The sequence below is a fragment of the Tachypleus tridentatus genome, unplaced genomic scaffold, assembly GCF_004210375.1.
Source record: "Tachypleus tridentatus isolate NWPU-2018 unplaced genomic scaffold, ASM421037v1 Hic_cluster_2, whole genome shotgun sequence".
In the NCBI taxonomy this organism is placed as follows: domain Eukaryota; kingdom Metazoa; phylum Arthropoda; class Merostomata; order Xiphosura; family Limulidae; genus Tachypleus; species Tachypleus tridentatus.
The window spans coordinates 42,045,732-42,052,915 of NW_027467782.1; positions in this window are offsets into that span (position 1 = coordinate 42,045,732).

The window sequence follows — 7,184 nt, forward strand, 5'->3', positions numbered from 1 at the left end:
ACAAAAAGTAACTTCTGAATAACAAGGTGACAAGTGCCTCTAGGATCAAACTACTTCATGAGAAAGATAATCAATATATCTTGTTCTGATCCACCAAATACTTATGAAGTAGTGTACAACTTTGGTCTTCATACACAAGAAGAAATAGTGATGTATAAAGGACTGTTCAGAGTGATGCAACTTAAACTGATTATCAAGAAAAAAAGAGGAAGTTATCTTTCTATTCAAGTCACTAGTTGGTCCTCGATAGTCTTCACTTGAAATATTGTGTGAGCTTTGTCTGAGTAATGACACTGATTTGTTGTAAATTGTTCACACCATAGCTACTAAAATTACTCCAGGGATGGAAAGGTTATATTAAGATCTCTTTAGAAAATAGCAACAGGCAAGGTTTTCAGTATGTTTAAGTGGGTGATACTAATGAATCATTAGTGTACTATGTAGTGCTGGCTTGTGACTCCACACCATATTTAAGGCACAAAACTTAAGGAAGATCCAGAGGCATGCTCCCCCAGAAATATTTGAAATCAGAAACACCATTCTCTCAATTTTCTGGTCTTTTTTAAAATAAGGGTATAAAAAGTGATTAAATTTGCAATGAACATGTGATTCAGTATTTTCTTCATGAGGTGTAAAACATTTTTTCATGAATGTTATTACTCTTCTCCCTTCAGTAACGTGAAGATGACTTTGAAGTAGGTAAAACTTTTTGGTAAATATAATTTTTTGGGGGGAGTGGGTGGTGAAAAGACTGATCACAATAGGCCAAGAGGTTAAAGCACTCGACTCGTAAGCGGAGGGTCGCAGGCTTGAATCTCGATAACACCCAATATGCTCGCTATTTCAGCCATGGGGGGGCTTCATAATGTAGCGCTTAATTGCACTATTAGTTGGTAAAAGAGTCGTCCAATAGTTGACAGTGAGTGATGTTGACTAGCTACCTTCCAATTTGCCTTACACTGCTAAATTAGGGATAACTAACGCAGATAGCCCTTATGTAGCTTTGCGCGAAATTCAAAATAACACTGAACACAATATTCCAAATGAAACCTAACCAGTGACATGTTTAATAAAGTAATAACCTCGTTAGCTTGCATTCAATATTTCTGCAGATACAACCTGTAGTCCCAACCACACAACATGGCTTTAGAGACTATTATATATGAAACATTGAATGATAGAGTTGACTCAGACCAAGGACGTTTGCCTAATACATATACACTATAATTTCTGATGAAGTCCATTTTTTGTCCATATGCAGATTTAGTAATGCTATTCCAAGTTTTTGACTCCCATAGCACACAGTGGTAAACTTGGAAGATGTGTATGTTGTGTTATTGACTATTTGCTTTCATTCTTGCTTTTAGTTTTCAAAGTAGATACAAAATCCACGACCTTCATATCAGTGGGACAGTTCTCATCTAGCTATTTCAAAAGTTTGTTCTTTAATCTATCTTTCATTTCTTTAAACATCATTGACTAGCATATCAGTGCAAGTATAACTTTCTCTGGCAAAACTTGTTGCATATTACTGGCATATGAGAATAGTTTTGTATCATCAGATTTAATTGTATTTCCAGTCATGTTCATAAGATCATCTGGATCTCCTGGAAGTAACATAGTACAAAGAATCCTTAATCCTGCCATGCAGAATGCAAGTAATCAACTGTTCTTTTCAAGAGCACTGAAACTTGATGCTTTTCATAGAGCTTCTTGATTTGAAAAGTTTAATGTTGTTGTGGATTCAATACCATATTGAATCGGCATTGCTCCTGTGCCATGTTGAAATACCACAACAATGTCTTGCTTTTACACTTCAATTCTTAGATAATCTGCATCATTCATTCAGTGTCACAAACTCCATGGGATCCTCAGAAGTACTGCTAGGCATTTCATCTTCATCACTCTCCAGTGGAATAGATGAATCAGTCCTTCCTTTTCTCTTTCTTCATACTTATAATTTACCTTGCAGCTCTTTCACACCTGCTTTTTTATGCCATTTTGACCTCTAAGTCTGAACCATTGCATCTACACTGTCACTTTGAACTTACAAGCTACTTTCTTCTTTTCCTGTATTAATGTTACTTTATCAATAGTGGATCAGTATACTTAATCACTGAATGTTGTAGCATGTTGATATCTGTTTTGTGGCCAGCTGCAGATCCAGTTTTAACAAACTGTGTAACAGTTGTCTGTTTTTTGGCTAATGAGATTTTGGTAAAGGCATCAGCCAATAAACAAAATATCCAGATTGACAGCAATGTACAATTATCTACCCATGTTGTTTCTGGTCTTGTATCTGAATTTGTTTTAATGAAAAACTATTTAATATTATAAAAAATATTAAAATAAAAAAAATAGTTTTTCATAGTTTAAAACTTTCACATAAAAAGTCACTAAAGCAATTAAATTAAAAGGAAAAGTACTTGTCCTATTAAGCACTCTTGATGATTTACTCGTTACTTCACATGGACAAGTGACAGTAAGAATAAAACCATAATAATTTGCAGGACTCACTCAACAACTGGAAAAGCCTTTTTTTCTTATTACGATAGAGCCACAATTCAAAGTGACAGGACATGCATTTATTTCACCATTGCCTTTAAAGTTTAAAAATCGTAAATTTACAATTTATGTTGTCCCTACTTATGTTATATACTAATAATTTCATTTTAAAATGTTGTCCAAAGCTACTTACATTGAACATTTGTAATAATATTGCAGATACTACTTATAATTAGCATGAACAATTATTATGTGGCTAACTAACTCATTTTTGTATTAACACTCACAGACTGGAATTAGGCTCAGCCGCTACGGTAAATTCAAGTCACAGTATATTACTTTAAAGTCCAAATATTGCACTAGTTACAATTTACATAATTCAGAATTTCAATGCCTATGTATACAACAATAAAATTGTTTTACTTTGATATATTTCATTCTTCTGATCAACTTTCTTTCCTGGTTCGTTTAGTTTTTTCCTTTAGAGACATCACTTCACTAAATTAAAACTATAAAAAAATTGTCAGTTTCCCGCGTTGTTAGCTATCCATATGTGTTATCAAGCGACCTCTACAGTTTCGAACAAAGAGTACAACGGAGTCTGCAAGAAAGTTCTCGTCATATTAAGAAAATAAAAAAGCATACGTATGTTTATATTCTTATCATTGTTAGTAGAACAGAATATTTTGAAATATTAGTAGTAGTATTAGGTTAAAAGGTGAGAAATAGGACATGACTGATATCATAATAGTTGTATCCAGATCCTAAGAGAAGTAATTAATATGATTTTAATCTGTAATTTTTTGATATTGCATTAGTTCTGGAACTAGCGCTCATACCCACGAAATGTGTAAAGCTAAAATTCCATGTCGGATACTGATAAAACTCAAAGCTGGTAGTAGAGGTAGTTGTACGTTAATTATTGCAAATACAAATTATAAATTAAAGTTTTTCAAAGTGTGTATGAGATTGGGATAAATGGCTCATTTATTATCTGAGTTCACAATATTTTGTGACACAATAACTTGTAAGTTACTCAAAATTTCGAATAGAAAGACTTGCATTTTCAAAGCAGTATATTTTAATTTTAGATTGTAACATAGTTTAGTTGGACATCAGTTTGTTTGTTTAGAATTAAGCACAAAGCTGCACAATGGGCTCTCTGTGCTCTGTCCACCACGGGCATCGAAACCCAGATTTTAGTGGTGTGAGTCTGCAGACATACCGTTGTGCCATTAGGGGCTTGGACATCAGTATGAGGACTTTTCTAACATCTAAATTGTATTTTATTAGGTGTCAGTTTAGTCCTCAAATGTTACCTTAGAGTATTAATAACAGACATAATACATTTAGCAGATTAAGTAAAAAATATTAATTCTTAAATCTTTTGTCTTTGATTGATAATGTAGTAAACTGCTGTTGTGGCATATAACACAACTCATTAAGGATATTCATTTGGAGCATTCTTGGAAATTTCACACACATACATTTATATTCTTGTGGGATCACTGGCCATTAATAGAAAGCCAAAGGGTCTGATATTACTGAAGATGAAAACATTTTTAAATTGTTCAGTTACTTATTTTGCTTATGCTTGTGACTTTTTTTGGATAAAATACAAATAATTTTCACAATAAAATGTTATTACTTAACTTTCAAATATATGCACATTTTATAGAAATTTAATATAAAAACATTTTCACTATTTCAGTGTTAATTTGATAAAATACGTATACACTGAATATACTTTATATGTGTATATAAAGTCATAAAGTATAGCAGTTTATAAAATAATTTTAAAAAATATTTTGAGTATAATATTTTTATCGTTTGAGTAATCTATGATTATACAAGATAACAGTACACTCTCACATAACTTTGAAAGGTATTTTTTTGAACATTTAATTATTTTTCTATTGTAACTAATATGATATGATGATGGATTTTTAATGAATCTTTGTATGCATTGGAGCCTTTTTAACAATAAAATATTGTTTTCACTGCATAATACTCCTGTCTTACAGGTAAATATCAGTTATTCTCTTTGAAATGAAACATCTGTTTTCAATTGCCTAACTTTAAACTTCATACAACTTTTGAACCACTTACTTAATCAAATGAGATTCTGGTTCTTATTCCATAGTATCAACTATTATTTGTATCTTGATAAAATTATTGCAAATATTAACAACAAAGGCACCATATATAAATATGTTTGGAATCCCATTAGAAAATAATGGTGGTGTGAAGGTTTAACATTATTTAAGTATGATTATTTACACACATTGAAAAACCTTCAGTAGTCTAATGTATTCGACTGAGGTGAAAAAAGCTAAAAGAATTAAGTATCCTTTTTTTAGAGAATATATAATTTAAAAACAAGAAGGCAATTTTAACCTTGATATAAGATTTTGATTTGGGCTACCATTGCATTTAATAGCTTATAAGGCTCGCTGGCATACAACAACTACAGTAGTGGTTGGAATACTATTGATGTCAGTAGTTTGTTATAACAACAGTTTTTTATGATATGAAGTTTGTGAATGCTAACTTAGAAAAGGTATTCACTCCATAACAGCTGTTATACAAGTGTTCATTGTCTGTTCCCTAGTAGGACGGAGGTAAGTCTTTGAATTTATAATGCTAAAATCAGGGTTGTTGCTTTGCTATAACAAAACAAACACATTCTGTCTGATATGTTTAGAATATTATCTACCATCCACTCACCATATTGTCTGACTGAAATAATATATGAATGAAATCATTAGATCATTAATGCATGTAATAAACCTTTGAAGTCAATAGTACATGTAGTTTTGAAAATAATTAATGCATTCAGAGGGAGATTTTAAGTTTCTAACTTGTTATATTATATTCATAAAGTTTATTTGCAATTTTTATCTATTTTGTTTCACACAACTATTTAAAAGTTATTATATTTTATCAGAATATCTCTCCTTTATGATTGAACCTTTTTATATTTATTACTCATGTAAAATAATAACATTTGGTCAATCTAGAATCTCTTAAAGCTGAAAAGAAATTATATCTGAGACAGCTCATATCCTTATGTTTTCATTATGAACTTTGAGGGTTATTTTTAGGAGTCACAGGACGATGGAAAAATTCCACACGTATAAAAAATTTGCTAATATATTCTTGGGCTATGTAGCAGTGGTAGTGGATTTATCAAGTGGAAGCTGACGTATGTTCTCCATAGAGAGCCATTGTGTGGGTTTTTTGTACATTAAAACACAGCTGGCTACAGTACAATGTTTTGTCTCATTAAACAGGACTTATTGTATAAACAGTACTGGTATGTATTTTTTTTTCTGGTCACAATCAGCTATGTTTTTTGAGTGGTTGTGATGCATGCTTTGTTAAATAGTGGGGTTTAACTACATTGCTTTAGTGATTATGTTGTGAATTCCATTTCCTGAAGATAGATAATTATAACCTTCCTTATCTGGTAAAACATAACTGGAGTAATCATGTTGTATATTTTGTTTTTTAGTGAGGTATGAGTTTAGTGCATTATGTAATCATGGTATTTGATTTTTGTCCTGTTGAGATGTGAATCCAGAGTTTTGGTATCATGAAAATTCTAGTCAGAAATAATATTATCTAGATATTTTCAAACATTTGTTAACTTTTCATAAGTCTATGCAATCGCTGTCAGCATTGTCAGTTTTTGTGCCCCTGTAAAAGTGTTTCTTGGGCATAACATCAGGGTCATAAAATCAAGAACTTGTTTACCCTTTTTAATACTACTAAAATATTAGGGAATAAACATTTGATCATATTTTAGGTTTTGTAACGTCATTAAAACTTTAAATTATTCCATTATTTACAATTTGTTACCCTCTTATTAGTTACAAAAAAACAATGTGCTCATTTCCTTTAAAGGAGTTTCAAAGGAGATGACAGGGTTTATAATTTTGTTGTTTTCTGACAATAATTATATTTGCTCAGGCTGCAAGCTAAGAAGTAATGCATTAAATTAATCTTGATTCTCCTTTATGTTTATAAAAAATACCTGATTATGAGTTCCAATAAAAATTACTAGGTTTATCAACAGCTTTACTTAAAACCTTTAGATACCTACCTTGTAGCTTAAAATTGGAAAATGTCACTACCACAGCAGCTTCTTGGATATAAAATATGGCAATTGTCAGTCAGGTTTTCAAAGAAATCTATGCGGTCTTGATGACATTCTGTAAGCCCTGACATAATGTGATTGGGATTAACTTGTTGCTGCTTGCTGGTAATATCAGCAGCAGGTTACCACAGAGATGTATTGTTCTTAGTATACATATACAGTAAATGCCATTGAAATAATGTGCTTTATGTAATTTCAGATTACTGTACCTAAATAAGCAGCTGTTTTATGTAGGATGAAATTCTCCTGCAGGGTTAAGAACCTAAAAGAACAAACCAACATTTATTATTATAGAGTATATATAGTTGCAAATCTACAGTATGACTTAAACGAGTCTTACAAATCATAAACGATCAAGTCTGATTGTAAGCACTTGTCTGCAATGGCAGATTCATTGCTCTTAGCTTTAACCATCTGTTCCTAGAAGTATTTCTTTAGACGTCTCTGAACCAAGAAGTTTAGAAATAGTAGATATTTTATTTTTACCTAAAACATGAATGAATTTTTTATTTCTTAAAAA